Here is a 15,411-nt window from a genome sequence, read left to right on the forward strand (position 1 = left end):
GCTACGCTACAGCTGTCTCTGGACAGCAGCAGGTACCCAGAACTGCATGCCAGCAGAGATGGGCACCCATTTCTCCAACTGGCTGCTGTTGGCCCTCTGCCTGCTCGTCACCCTGCGTGCAAAGCTAGCCAGCACTCATCCCCCGCTCCCCCGTCAGCTGTGCCACCCTATGCAGGAGAGGAAACTGTCACACTCCCTCAACTGAGTAGACGGTTCATTCAAAAGCACCTGGCCAACACTTATGTTCAGTGAAGAAAAAAACATGCATATAAAATGTTCAGATGCAAGCTAGCTGTGAGAGAATGTTTGGTGTAGAAGGAAACGAGCGAAAAAAGTTTAATTTTGTGCCTCGAAGCAATTTTCTGCTCCTTGGCACTACTTGCTTTTTCTGCCAATATGCTTCAGTTTGTCTCCCGAAGCCAAACTTTGCACTTAAGAGCACAAATATCTGTTTTTCTGTCTCGTGCGGGGAAGTTTCTTTGTTAAACCCTTTGTTATAATTAATAAAAAGTCAATGTTACACAGCGGAAAAGCGCAGGGGAGAGAGTGGGGAAGAAAAGTGGCGGAAAAGGAGGCGGTGAGGGAAACATATTTACTGACATCCATGGGCTGTCACCGCTCTGATTAATGGTGGCTGGAATCCCTGCCTGGTGAAAAGGTGTTGTTGGGGTGTAGAGAAAGCCCGGGCTCTGACCCAGAACTAATAGCATTCGACTTGAACAAGCTGTCCAACCTGAGAGAGTGAGTTTCTGCTGCTGCCAGTGTGCGCTGCAAAGAAGCTGAAATAACAAAAGTCAGAAATGTGGAGGGGGTAGACACTGCATCTAAGTTTACACTGCAGCCTTTGAACTTGGAACAGCTGGCCTCAATGGCGCGTGCCTGGCCTCACTTTGGTCCTAACTTAATACATGAGGAATAGTTCCTCAACAAATAAAAATTTGGGATACTTGGGAATTAATCATTAGACACCATCTGAGGCTGAAAGAAAAGGTGGTTTAAATGCAATAACATGTAAACGTGTAAAGCCTGATTCTGAGAACCAGTATACAAGATTAGTTGAGAACTATACTTTTTATTGCACGGCAAAAATACATTAAGTTCACAGTTTCACAGATAGGCTGTATTGAGACATGGTGCTTAAATGTTGATTCACGTTGATTCACATCAAGTCAATTCTTTTATTATTTATTTAGCCCCAAATCACAACAACAATGGCCTTAATGAGCTTTATACACTAAGATAAAGACCATACAATAATACAGAGAAAGTCCCACGCAATCAGAGGACACCTATGAGCAAGCAATTGGTGACTGTGGGAAGGAAAAACTCTCTTTTGAAAGGAAGAAACCTTCAGCAGGACTAGGCTCAGGGAGGGGGAGTCATCAGCCAGAACTGCTTGGGGGTGAGGGGACAGGACAAAAGACATCGTGGAAGAAATGAAAAAAGTGAGTTTTAACTTTTCCAGTTATGTGATTAGACATCCAATTTTGGTTAAGCCACGACTTTGACTTTGGCCACGAGGGCTCTTTTGTATGCTGTTGACATGAAAGTAGAATGTGGGTTGTCTTGCTTAAATAAGCGAGGCTTTATTTAAGCAAGGTTACATCATCTGCATACATGGTTCAGACCTGTGCCATCCATCCTAAATGGATCATACTAATATCTGGGCTTTTTTGTTTGTTTGTTTTGCATTGTCGATTTTTAACTTATATTTTGGATGCGTTTTTCAGCATTACAGTAACTCCCACTACAGAATTGTATCTGATTTTAATGCAGTGCTCCCTGAAGGGTCACAGCGATTCATTAGTCGTGGTTTTTTTGGCCTTGAAATTTCTCTTCTTTTGATTCTTTTAATGCTGTTATGTACCGTATATAATGAAATCCTCTAACTCTCAGCTCTTTCATGTTGAGACATATTATTCTTAATTTGCTAAACAATTTGCCCTCACAATCTTCAGACTGACAAACCCCCTCCCCGTGACAGTCTTTTTGCTTGAGAAGATTCCCTACCAATTGAAATGACGTGAAAGTAGCAGCTGTGTCCTGGTTGAATTCTCTAAATGCTGAGAAATTGTGCTTCATTGCTTCCTTTCTTATGTCCTTAAGATCCTGATGAATGGGTCATCCTTTAAGAAAGAAAAGGAGATAATTAAGTTTGCCAGACTAACAAATACTGTACTTGTATTCTCTTAGTTACAAAGGCTACAATGTATTTTCCTGCAGTTGCAGTCCTGAATTCTCTTTCCTTGACCTCAGCGAGTAACATACAATGTGGAGTGTTTAGGAAAAGACAGAGAATGCAATCATTGTTTGTTTGTTTTGTTTTGTTTTTTTTTGGGGGGGGGGCTATTTAAATTCAATCTCAGCCTTGCAGGGATATTATTTTACAGTTAGATCGATGTGTTTTGAACAATGACAGCACCACAGAGTATTTTAAGTCAAACAATCTGCATGGGATTTTAGTACCTTCAGCTTTTATTTGAGGATCTTCTGTTCTTTTTCATCCTTAGATTTACTATGTTGAATCACTGCCATGTTTGCATTTCTACTTGTGTGCTGTGTGAAATTGAACTGTTCATGTTGGTCTTGGAGTTTCTTTTGCTGAGAAGCAGGAACAGAAGACTTGAGAACCGAATCAGAGTCTGTGCACGGGCTCTAAGAGCTGCGGAAATGAGAAAAACGGCAGCTGAGCTATTATATGAGGAAAATAAGTGAGCTGGTTACAGTTACAATCAATTTATGTTTGTTTAGTCCTATATTACTATCAAACTGATCCATCACCATTGTTGAAGTCTGATTTGAACGTTAGATTACAGTGTAAGGTAACGCAGTACTATATGAGGCATGACTGTGGCCAGATCTTTGACCCCAAACCCAGAACCAGTGCAGACCGCTCCTGATTTTTTCCACAAAGAAGTATTTCACACAAAGGTAACTTAACAAAGGGCATTAACAGAGCTCTGGGAGAATGCATGGGTCGTGGAGAATTGTCCACAAAGATGAGAAGCGACTGGTCCAGATTGCTTGATTTTACAGAAGCAGATGTCCAGGAGCGGTTTGGGTCCACAGGGTTATGACTGGAGTAGTGAGTATTCAGTGAGGGTCCAGATTATGAGGTTGTGGGAACAGGTGAGCATTCAGCAGCAGGTCCACTTCCACAGCCAACGAGGAGATGGAAGTGGAAGAAGAAGGAATGTTAAATTACATAATACACAAATCCTAAACGGTCAATGTGATATTTTTGTCAATCCCTTTAATTAAAACCAAAATCTGCACTTCGGTTACATGTTGATTGTTTGACCTGTCATTAAACCTGTTGCCTGTTAATCTAACCAGCTGTTGTGAGGTGTCTCACCATGATTAGGGTTTAAGGACTTGATATGGGTTAGTGTCATGAAATTTAAATTGAGCTTATAGTATTTTTTTAAAGATATTTTTGAAATTTTTACAGTAATATGAGGTAATGGGGTTGCATTTACTGTTTTTAGGAAATAGGGGAGTATTTCAGTCAGTACTATTATGTGGGGTATGATGCCACTGCCACCCCTACAGTGTAATGTTTTTGAACAAAGCACTGGGACTGTTCCATTTCTGCATTTTGTCTGAAGGCATTAAGTGAGGATTAGGACTTGGGAAGTGAAAGTAGCCGTAGCTACCTCCCTGTTCTCCTCTTAAAAAATGCCACATAAAAAGGGTCTTCGCTTCAAATAATCTGCAGCATACTTGCCAGGAACATCATCCTGCCGAGGCTGTTTCTTTGCTGAGGGTAACAGCAAGCCCAACAGCTGGGACATAATGAAGCTTTCAGGCACTTGTTCTCCCATCGTGTAGCACCAGCCCCTGTCTGCTTCCACCAGATGTTCCCTGCTTTCCTTCCAAAAGGCTCTGCTGCCAAAATGGGTACGGAAACCAGCTAACTCCACAGTCAGTTCATGATTGTAGGGTGATAGTTGGGTTAATTGCTTGTTTCGTGTCTACTGGGCGATGCCCTGCCACTTTGTTGTCATCTTGTATGTAGCTGGGAAAATTAGTTTGATGGTAACCCGAGCTGCTGTTGTCGGGCTCTTTGGTCCGGAGTCAGCTGGGAGCAGATAAACCCGATGCTATTGACTTACTTTCGGGGGAGCTGCCATTATGAATGACTATTGTCTGAGTTTTGATGGAGGACGTGTCACTGTGTGTCCTAAAAAGCACACAGTCCTCTTTGCCACCAAATCAAATGAAGATGTTAGGGGGACATGGGTGTGACTGAGCACTGATCAGATGCTGCTCACCTCCTCGGAAAACTCGGGAATATCTCTTCACCAACCGCACAGTTGTATGCTCAGGAATCTACCTGCAATGAAAAAGAGGCCTCTGAAACCTTATTAGAGGTTCAAACAAGTTTATATCTGCATGTGTTTGGACATTAGCAAGCTCTATATGCAAACAACCAAATTTCAGGTTGAAGAATTGGTCGAAATGTATGGCTAGTTTCAACTCAATGCCTTCTGAAGTAACAAAAACACAATTCTGTTCCCTTTTGTGCCTGGGTGTGCCGTTCTGCAGTGCATTTCCTGTTAATTGCTTCGTCTGATGTAACCCTTGCCAGTGGAATCATGTTGCAGGCTCACAGAATTAATTGAGACTAGATGTTACATATGTAATTAAATGAACTCGTATCATTTATGCTTCGCTCGGTTCCTGTTAAACTGGTAGCACTCGAACCTCGCTTTTCTTTGGGGCAAATGAAGAAATCTCTATGGGCCATCCTGTCACTGATCAATGCACATTTAGATGTTTAACATCTGGCAAGCCACTGGAAAGTGGCTTCTATGGCAACACTGCGTTGCCATCATCCTCCCATCATTAGCTTTCACCATTGCCCCAGGGTTCATAATGTCGTTAGAGATGCAGAAAAGTGGCGTTACATGGCGTTTCCCAGCTCCTTTTATTGAAGAAGCCTGCTATGCAGCCTGCTTGTCCTATTCCACGGACACCACAGGGAAATAAGACATGACGAGAGCGCACAGACGCGAGGTTTAAAATTTCCTGCATCAAATCTATTTTTTGGGGTGGGGGTGGTGGATTTGGCAAACAAACGGGGTCACACAAGCTCGTGGAAAAAGCTTTTACTGCAATGCTGTAATTTCTGAGGGTGCTTATGGAAAGTGGACTATAAAGGATTTGATGTTGTTGACCCTGTTGGCGCGTGCAAAGATCAGTTCTGTAGATTTTCGGTCCCTCTTTTACACCCAGAGCCTCGGTCCTCTACATTTCCTACTATCTGCCCATCGCTGCACTAGTTTTAATCGAATGTGCAGTCAAAATGATCAGCCACAACGACTGAAATTATGTAGTTGTAATTACAAACAGATGGGAGGCTTTATTTGCACTTAAGGCGGTGGTGTGCATGGGAAATGCAGTGTGAACAAGAATAATTAAGAAGTTAAAGTCCTGTTTTTGTTTTTTTTGTGGGGGTTTTTCCCCAAGTTGTGTTTAAATATCAACACTACGATGTACATTTGTTTTAAATTAACAGTATATTAATGCTTGGCCTGGAGCAGCCCTCACCTTCAAGCCTTTACTGAGAAGATATAGATTTTTATTCTATTTATATATTTATTTTCTGAGACTTCAGTGTGTTTATTTGTTTTGGAGGAAAGCAGTGTGTTAAAGTTGTGGTGCCCCATGCAGGAGATGCTTCCTGATACCTGAGGACTCACTGGGGAGGAGAAAGCAACTCATCAATCGAGTCACATATCACTTTCTGCTTTGTGGCCTCTTTGTGGCGCATATAAAACACTGTCACACAATGGGCACTGCTAACATTTAATATAACGACAAGTTAGACAAATGCATGCTCATTTTGCTCCTTTATGTGGAACTCTCAGGGTTGGCCTTATCTTATGCGGTGTAAAGAACACTGCAAACTCTAGAGGCTGCTAGTGGACTTCAGACTGCATTCAACCTATTAATGAGAGCAATTATCAATTAACTTAAAACGGGCCATTTTTAATCGTTAATTTGGATTATGTGCACACATGTTTTGTGGAGCCATATGGAGCACTTCGTATTTTCTAAACATTCGGATATCTTAATTATGCAGCTTTGTTTCGGAGTGCTTTAGAGTAGCTGCTTCATTGCTCAGACTCCAACTGTTTGCAGTTCACTTGCTGTCTGTGTACAACAGAGGTCACCAGAGGCTGCTCCTGCACGTGAAACCGGCACATCTGCTACGTCTTGAGCTGTGAACCGAAGTTCCCAAAATGTGTCGCAGTTGTGTTTGTTTGTTGTGTAGTGTGTGGGGTTTTTTCCCCCTTCAGCTACCATTCTGATTCAGCAAACCTGCAAGCGCAAGACTGCTTTATTTACGATGCTTGATTTTTATGTATGACAGTTTTGCTGAGAAGAAGAAGAAGAAGAGGAAGAAGGGAAAATGTTCCTCCTCCCCGTCACCCCCGTGTTTCCCCCTATTGATTTTGGAGCTTGGTTGATGTGACTCCGCGCCAGAAGTGTCACTTAGATGAATCACTGTTAGCCCAAGCTGGCACAGCTCAGCACTGGTGACAGAAGGAAGAATTCCACGTGGATCAAATAAATACAGATGTGAAGTAATTAGATGTATTCCCAAGAAGACCATCGCGGGGATGTTAAAGATGGTAGGGATCAGCATTCCCACCATGGTAGCTTTTATCAGTTTAAACAGGAGCAGGAACTAACTGGGTCACAGCCCAGGAGCTGACTTTTATGTTGGAGGGTTGAGCAATAGAGGTGGGCGGATCCATCCTATTATCGATACTAATGCTGCTATTGGTACTGAATCGATAATAATAACGCGATAGGATCAATACTGTTTTTATCCTCTAATTTCAATCTTTAGCCCAATGAACTGTGTTAAAATAATTATTGAAAATGACAAAATATACCCCGAGATCATAATTTAGAGTAGCACAGCACTGGTTAGCAACGAACGGGCTTTCAAATTTGTCATATTAAGCAAACATTATGTTAACAAATCAAAAAGTTTGTTATGGAAAAAGTATAAAAGCATAACTACAGCTCACGAATTAGTATTGTATTGCTAAACCTGGCTTTATATTGAGTTTTTTTCACTGATGGCTACATTTAACCTTGATTCAAATAATATGAGACAGACTCTTATATTTAATTTTCATCCTGCAGGGCCTGACAGAAAGGAACAAAACACATTAAAACGCGTCAAACTCTAGGAAATGTCATTGCAAAGAGAAAGATATGGACCTGTACCCAGCCTACGTATGGCATTTCTATAAAGTCAAACAAAGGCCGTAATCAATTAGATTCCAAGAATGAAGCAAAGTACAGTATCCTGATGGCCCTGAACAGATTGGATTTAGAGGAAAAATGCTATTGCTTTGGTGCGCTGTAATATTGTGAACGGGGCACCGCATCTGGGGTCGGGTGGGGGCCCTCCACCAATTTATGTAAAACACACTTTGATCTTCAACCTAAAAACACATTTGAGAAAATCGCTGCTTTTAGTGCAGCATCTCATAACAAAGGCGGTGTACATTTGCCACATAATACTGCCATTACAATTAATGCCACATCCCTGTGAAATTGAACCCCACTTTTTTTTCTTTTTTTATTCCTCCTCTCGCAATTATAGGCCCCTTCAGGAGGGGACGTATTTATGTCCGGCAGTTAGCAATGCATTGATTTAATACGTTTCTAATCAGGACATGCAGCTCCGGGGCCTAAAATGTTAATTTTTCCTGCTGCTTACAAAGTAGCCTTTGATTTTCTGTCATGCCAGTAATTACAGCATTTTGCCACTAGACAGGGGGAGAGCTTTGTCTCGTCTAATTATGAGGTAATCATTGCTGTAGTGCCAGCATGTTGTTCTCACCTTTTTTTTTTTTTGTTAATACTATTTTGATTTTATTTTTACAGCTTCCAGCTATTACCTTCCCTTCACTGTGACACAGTTAAGACTGTGTGTGTGTGTGTGTGTGTGTGAGTGAGAGAGTGTATATCTGGAGTGTAGTAGCCTAGTGACTGTAATTGTTGTGGTATGGGTGCTGTTAATTACTGGAGTAAACGGTTGAATCACGGCCAGGGCCCTTTGTGGCTGCAGAGTGGCGGGCAGCAGAGGAGAGAGACAGAGGGCTGGAAAATTGTTTTTACCATCTGGGGACCGAGGGATAGAGAAGGGGAAGCAGAAAGGAGGAAAGTGGGAACAGCAGCAGACAGAAAGGCCCAATTGGTGGCCAGAGCCTAAGGGTCTGGGGGTCCATATGGAAGTCAACACTTTGCCTTGCACTTTATTGCACACCTTGCTGTTTTAATCAATGGCAAGCCTGTTCACAGAGCCTAAAGCTGCAGTGGTTGTTTCTCATTGTCATAGCACTGCTTCCACTTTTCCTGCTCCACTACGCCCCAGCACGCCTTACCAAATCTCCGAGGAGCTGTGCGGCAGCACTTTCCAGGTCTCTCTCTCTCTCCAGAAGTGAGAAATGTTTGCACTTTGTGTGAGGTTAAAGCTCCTCTTTGGTAATGATGATTTGATACGCTTTAGGCTCCTGCCTGTGCAGCTCTAATTTCCCAGCAAAGCGGGATAAGAACGGAGACGCCCGCTGCGCTTGGAGTCGTTTCTTAAAATGGACGACACCATTCCATCTGAATTCCATTTGAGTGCTGAACATAATGGGATTAGGCTACAAAAGGCGGCGAGACAGTGGGATATGTGCTAATAACGCCATAAAAGTGCCAGTCAGCAGTGGGCTGGCTCCCTTGAAACCCCACACTGGTTGGAGGCAGTTTAAGCACGTGGTGAGGGATAAAGGCCTGCGTGGGGGGTTGAGTGTTTTATTTTATTACAGAACTCTTGCAGGAACATCAATATTGTATTAAATTAGTTCACTTTTGTGAAAAACAAAACAAAACCCCAGCACACACAGAAAACAGGTGAAAGGTGTTTCTCTAAAGTAGACCCAGTGTGTTACCAGGAGCATCTGATATTGTATAATTACTGTAAAGGACATTCAAATGCAGATTCCCTCTGTTTGAGCTGAGCAACTCCACACTGCATAATACTGGAGTCTAGAAAACCTCAGCTGGTCAGTAAACTGGTCGGGTTAGATTTCTTTTTTTCAAATATAATGTCGCGTTACTGTAATATAATCACTTAAATCAGGTAATGAGTAAAGTAACAGATTACTATTAAAAAGAGAAATTAGATAACTGACAGGACTTAGTGCTGCTGAATCTTTGATTTTATTTTATTTTTTGCTGTGTTTTACTTGCATCTATTTGTGAGTGTAAACAAAAAAAAATGTTATTTTATTTTATATGCTGGAATATGCAGAAAATAGGTTTAAATGTTAAACAATTTCTTCAATCAAAGACTGTTGCACATAATTTAATTTTTGCTTGATGTAATGTGCATACAGTTAAAAGATTAAAACTAATAAAACAAGTTTTTAAAAAGAGACTTTTTCATTTGATTATTTGATTTTATATGATGGATTATGCAGAAAAAATACAATATTGATTTGTAACTATTCAGCTTGTGTATCATGTTGTTAAAAAGTAACTAAGTAATAAAGTAACTAATTACTTTTGAAAATAAGTAATCAGTAAAGTAACTGGAGAAGTAATCATTAATTAGTAACTAATTACTGTTTTCAAGTAACTTGACCAACACTGGTTGTCAGTTTATTTTGTTTTAACGTTGTAAACTCATGAAAGGGAATCACACTAATGACTCCAAACTTTTGAAAATGGCAGCAAAAACATGTAGAGCCTGGATCCTGTTCAGCTGTCAACACGTTTCCTCTGCAGCAACAAAAGAGACTGCAACAAGGGGAGGTGTTTGTGGCAAAAACACCTATTCAACTTTCCAAAACTGCGTTGGTGGGAGATGCATTAACAACATTTTAGCTTAAAACTGATTCCATTGGTGTGGGTAACTGAGACCCTGTTTACATGTAGATGATGAGGTCACAAGTTGAAAGTTAAGTTAAGAAACTGGCAGCCTTTTACTTTAAGACAGGGATGCCAAACACATGGCCTGGGGGCCAGAATCGGCCCGGCAAAGACTCCAATCCAACCCAGTGCACCACTTTGGAAAATGTGAAGGAGGGCAAGGAGGACTTTTGACTTTTGACTTTTAACTCTAACTCTACTCTTTTCTGTTAAATGTAAATGTCTTCATGCGGACAGAAAAGGAGAGTTTCACTGTTCTGGCTCACCTCAGAGCGGTGTGCTGTATGTGGCCCATGATGTTAAATGAGTTTGATATCCCAGCTTTAAGTCTTTAAGGATTTACCCCCATATAATTTCAATAATAGGATAAACTAACAGAGTTTACGTAGAGGTAAAAAAAACAACAACATTTTTTGTAACCAGGCTGTAAACATGCTTGCAATATTAACATGAGAGTGTGAGGAGACCGACTGTGTTTTGAGAGCTCGAATCGCGCTGGATCTTTCACTCTTGATCATATTACCTGGGAGGCATCTTAAAATTAAACATCAGAGATAGAAGTTTTATTGAGGCTTAGCTTTTAAAAATGTTTGAAATAACCTACATTTTATCTACCCTGTGGAGAGACTGCCTTTTTTGTGCACAACAAACCAAATCATCCCTAAGAATGCTGACTGGCGTGTGCCGACACAGCTGCATGATATCATCCAGATGTCTGCATTGTGCAATTAACAGCATGTTCAATGGAAACAGTCCCGCATTATGTTTTCCCTACAGAAGTCAGACTGCAACAGGCTGCACTGACACCATTGCTGCTGTTTGGCTCTTTCTATTACACCCTCTGTCGTTACTTGGATTTGTGATTAAATTTAGCAAAGTGCTGCCGATAGCCGAATTGTCCAGCCACTCTCAATTACTGTCTGGGGAAGGTACCTGAGAAAGCTTAACACAGCAATTAACAACTTAATTAAGTGCCACAGCCATTGTGGCATTTCTGGAGCCATGCAACAAGGGGCATATTGATTGCAGGGGATTGCCAGTTGGTCCCCAATTGATCGCCCAATCGATTGGCTTGGATAGGCACTCCTCAGTGACTCAGGGAAAGGAGTTGGTGTGTGTTGTGTGTTTTGTCTCAGAGGAAGTAGCCGTCATGCCACTGCATGACACACTGATAATGACCTGCCAGACTGGCTGCGTGGCCCCTACCGATCCCCCTGAGTGCAACACACGTGTCTGGTGTCAATCATTCACTCGCTCACTCACTGTCTCTCTCGCTCTTTCACATAAACACACACAAACCGAGGCCTCGGGTCTCTGCCTGAATCCTAAGTAACATCTGCAGTCTATTCATTCTAAATACACCTGACAGGGATGCAGTGACACAAGCGCAGGCATAGCAGAATGGATTGAAAACACTAGATACAGGTATGATACCTGAAATCACAGATACATGTTACTATTAATTTCTATTGGGATGTTCAGATTATGATTAAAATTAGGTCAGAATATCAGAGGCTTTTCAGTAAAAAAAAAAAAAAGATCCAATGGATTCTGTTGGAAGAGTAAAAACAAGCAAAAAATGACTGAACAAGGATGCACCAGCCAGCCTGCACACATTCACACAGATCCAGTGCTCCCCGGGGAGCAGTTGGGATGCAGGATGGGGGCTGGATGTTAGTGAGGGGTGAGGGGGAGGGTGAAGTGGTGGTAAGATGTCAAATAAAATGTCATCTCTTATTGTGTCAATGAAGTAATTCCCTTTTAAAGGCTTGACCCTTCGACCCTGGAGGAGCTCGGCCAATTGCCCAGTGCAGCCATGAGGTGATAACAAATGACTCAAGCGAAGGGGGATGGAGGGGGGTGCACGGTGCGCAATGCTGGACTCACCCCGGGCCGGTCTCGCCAAAGAGAGGATGTGTCCGAATCAATTACAAACCACTTACTCTTTCAGAATCACTCATCCTACAATTTGGTTAATCTACAGAATGTAAAATGCCTTTTTATTATTATTATTATTTTTAAATGATTATTGAACCATTTTATTTTCTTGGGTAACTCTTGGGTAAGGTCCTACTAATTAGCAAGCACCCTTTCAGTTGAACCTCATAACACTCTGTGCATTAGTAGTTTCTCATTTTGCCACTGGGGGGCAGTATTATATGGATGAACTTGAAGGCTGCAACCATTGAAAAACTCTAATTCCTGCTTTGGGACTATGCAGCCATGCTCTGTGGATGGTCGTACAACACGCGCTGTAATGTTACTCGATTTTGAGTGAAAAAAGTGTGTGTGTGTGTGTGTGTGTGTGTGTGTGTGTGTGTGTCAGTGTCAGAGTGGTTGACAGGCTCAGCTCTGCCCGTACCCGCTGCGGTTCCGAGGTGCTCAACTTATGACCTGTAATTACATTGCTACTTTGCTCTCAAATCTCAATAGAGCAGGTTGGTCTCAGACACTTCAATTACCAGTCCTCAATACCTTGCTCTCACATTCCCAGCAAAATCATAATGATAATCCAGGGAATGGACTGATCCAAAGTTTATTGCACATAACATGGAGAGAAAGAGACAAAAGATATGTTGCAATTAAACAGCAAAGAAAAAAAAGGATATAGGTGTTATTCTTATTGTACGGTTTTCCTAGTTATTGTTAAGCATGATTTTCAGGGGGGGGAAAAGATCTGTAACCCGTCTTCACAGATTTGTAAATTCTAGTATCCATTTAAACAGGAAGACTTTTCAATACTTAAAGAAGCGCTTGTGAAAACAGCACGGCAAGGCCAACAACAATACCCCCCACATGTCCCACAGATTCTTTGGAAGCGGTCTGCATCAATTTGCATTCAAACTTGTTGTAAAATAGAGAAGAGCAAAAGATCTATCTATTGGGGCACATTTGAAGGTTGGGTCCAGGTCGCATATGTTTGTCCTTGCATAGTTCTGGCACATTGTGGTGTAACGGAGCCTCAGCTGCAGGATTGCAATTTTTAATGAAAAAGTGGGGGCCCCCCACATCCAGGTAAGACCCCTGGAGGTTGTATTTCCAGGGCTTTGTTGTAACCCACAATGAGGCTGTGTGGACGAGCGCACGCATGTACACACACAGACACACGCGTTCGCGCTCACGCACGCAGATTTAACCCAACAATGATGATGGCTACAGCAGTGGCTGATAAACACTCATGTATTTCCCTGAAAAAAAGCACATTTTGGATGTATCCTTGATCATCTGAAAGACTCTATCAGACATTAAATATTAAATGTCTCCAAACTTTCATTAAGTATATGAGGAAACAGCTGAGGTTATTAAATGCCCACCAAATACAACTTTAGAAATGAAAGAATCGCTGTATTTTTTATTTTTTGGTGAAAACATGAAACAGGCAGTCAGATATTTTAAGGTTCTTTGTGGGCATTCTTTGCAGATCAAGGACAGTCTTATTGCTATTACCTATAAAATATTTAAATATTTTCTCAGTGGCATAATTATAGTCATTTTTTGTACTCATTTAGGCTTAGTTCAAACATCTTCAGTGGATTTCATCTGTTATGGTGAATGGTACAAAATGAATCTGTGTTACTGAGCACTGATTTAAGCTTACAGATAGACGTACTTTACCGTATGTATGAGATCACATGTATCCAAGACGCATCTCTGAGTTTCACCTGCAATAGAAAAAAAAAATGCAAGGAAGCTCATCAGTCAATGAGCCATTGAAAGTGTTTGCTCAGCTGTTCAACTGGACGGCTGATCCTAACGGCCTGAAATAGTCTGCCTGGAAAAAAAAAGGTGCAAATTACTGGCAAGCATAGCAGTGGTATAATCTGTCTTGCGTCTTATAAGAAACTGAGCTCAAATCTGTGCTCTTGTTTCCAGCCAGCTGTTTATTACCATGCGGGACTTACACACACACACAGAAACACACAGAAACAAACACAGATCTTATCTCAGCAGAAAGATTATATTCCTATCATGAGCCAACTCCCCCCCAAACAAACAAACACAAATCTGCTGTTAGCAGTAGTACCACAGGGCGTACTGTACCTGGTGTTATACCTATCAAACTATAAATATGATTAAAAAAAACATTGCAAATCAGTTTACAGTAAGGACAGCAGGCAGCAAGCTAACAGTCATCAGAGACCTATTACAAAATGTACTAGCAGGATATAGTTTAAAAAAAAAAGATGTAAGTGATAAATAATTAAGAGTGTGAATGCTATCCTCTTTTGTTCACTTCATTTCATTTCAATGCAGTTTTACTCACACAATGCCAAATCACAACAACAATCACCCAAAGCACTTTACATTGTAAGATAAAGACTCTACTATAATAGAGAGAAACCCCCAACAATCAAACAACCCCGTATGAGCAAGTTTGGTGACAGTGGAAAGAAAAAACGTCCTTTTAACAGGAAGAAACCTCTGACAGAACCAGGCTCAGGGACGAGAAGCTCTCTAGTTATTGAGGACCTTTTACATGAGGAGAAAGATCTTTCTAGTCCCTGTCAGGACTCTTGCTGCAGCATTTTGGATCAATTGAATGTTTTTCAGGGAGTTTTTTGGACATCCTGTTACTAAGGAATTACAGTAATCCAGAAGCAATAAATGCATAACTAGTATATGTACAATTGTGCAAGACAGCAATCGTACATATTTATTTTTACACATGAATCTCCCCTTTGCACATCGGAAGCCACGATGGGCCAGAAAACACACAGAAATGTTTTTAAGGATGGTAACACTGAACACTTTCACTCACAATAACAGAGCAGACGTCCCTCTTTATGTGGGACAGCACAGCATTTGTATTGCTTGTCCCTTCCGTCCCACTTCTAGAGACTATGTCCCACATTTTTGCCGGCTCTCAAGGACGTGCACTTTTCTAAAGTCTGGATTGCATCAAATGCATGCAAAGGGACGGCTTTTTATTAGCCTGTGTAATGCTATGACCATTTGTGAAATTTAAGAGTTACCAAAGAATCACAAGCTTTGCAGATTTTGGCAAATATGATGAAAATTACCACAAAGAAAATAACTCAGCAGTATATGTGCATAGTAATAATGTTTTTCTCTTTTTTTGCTAGTTATTTTTATTTGTTATTTTTCAGTTTTGCACAGGAAAAAAATGTGTGACACACAGTGCATGTGTGCCACAACTATAACCTGATATTTATGGTCATAGTTATTGCGTAGAATTAGTAGAACAATAGAATTCATAAAATAATCAGATATGGTTCATAAAAGTTGTACTAACATCTGGATGAAACACAAAGACTGTCAATAAAAACGATAGTGAAATGAGAAAATATGAAGACTAATAAAACCATGAGAACAAACTTCAGCTTCATTGTATTCTTATTGTATTTACTTAGCAAAAGAATTATGAAGCTACATTCAGATATAACATATTTAACCACCTGTAGCACAGTTAATGCATGCTACTTTGTCCCCAGTCAAATAATG

This window comes from Mchenga conophoros, linkage group LG1 (assembly GCF_057382185.1).
Source record: "Mchenga conophoros isolate Kocher_MC1m ecotype Shallow Benthic linkage group LG1, M_conophoros_male_GT1.1, whole genome shotgun sequence".
Lineage (NCBI taxonomy): Eukaryota > Metazoa > Chordata > Actinopteri > Cichliformes > Cichlidae > Mchenga > Mchenga conophoros.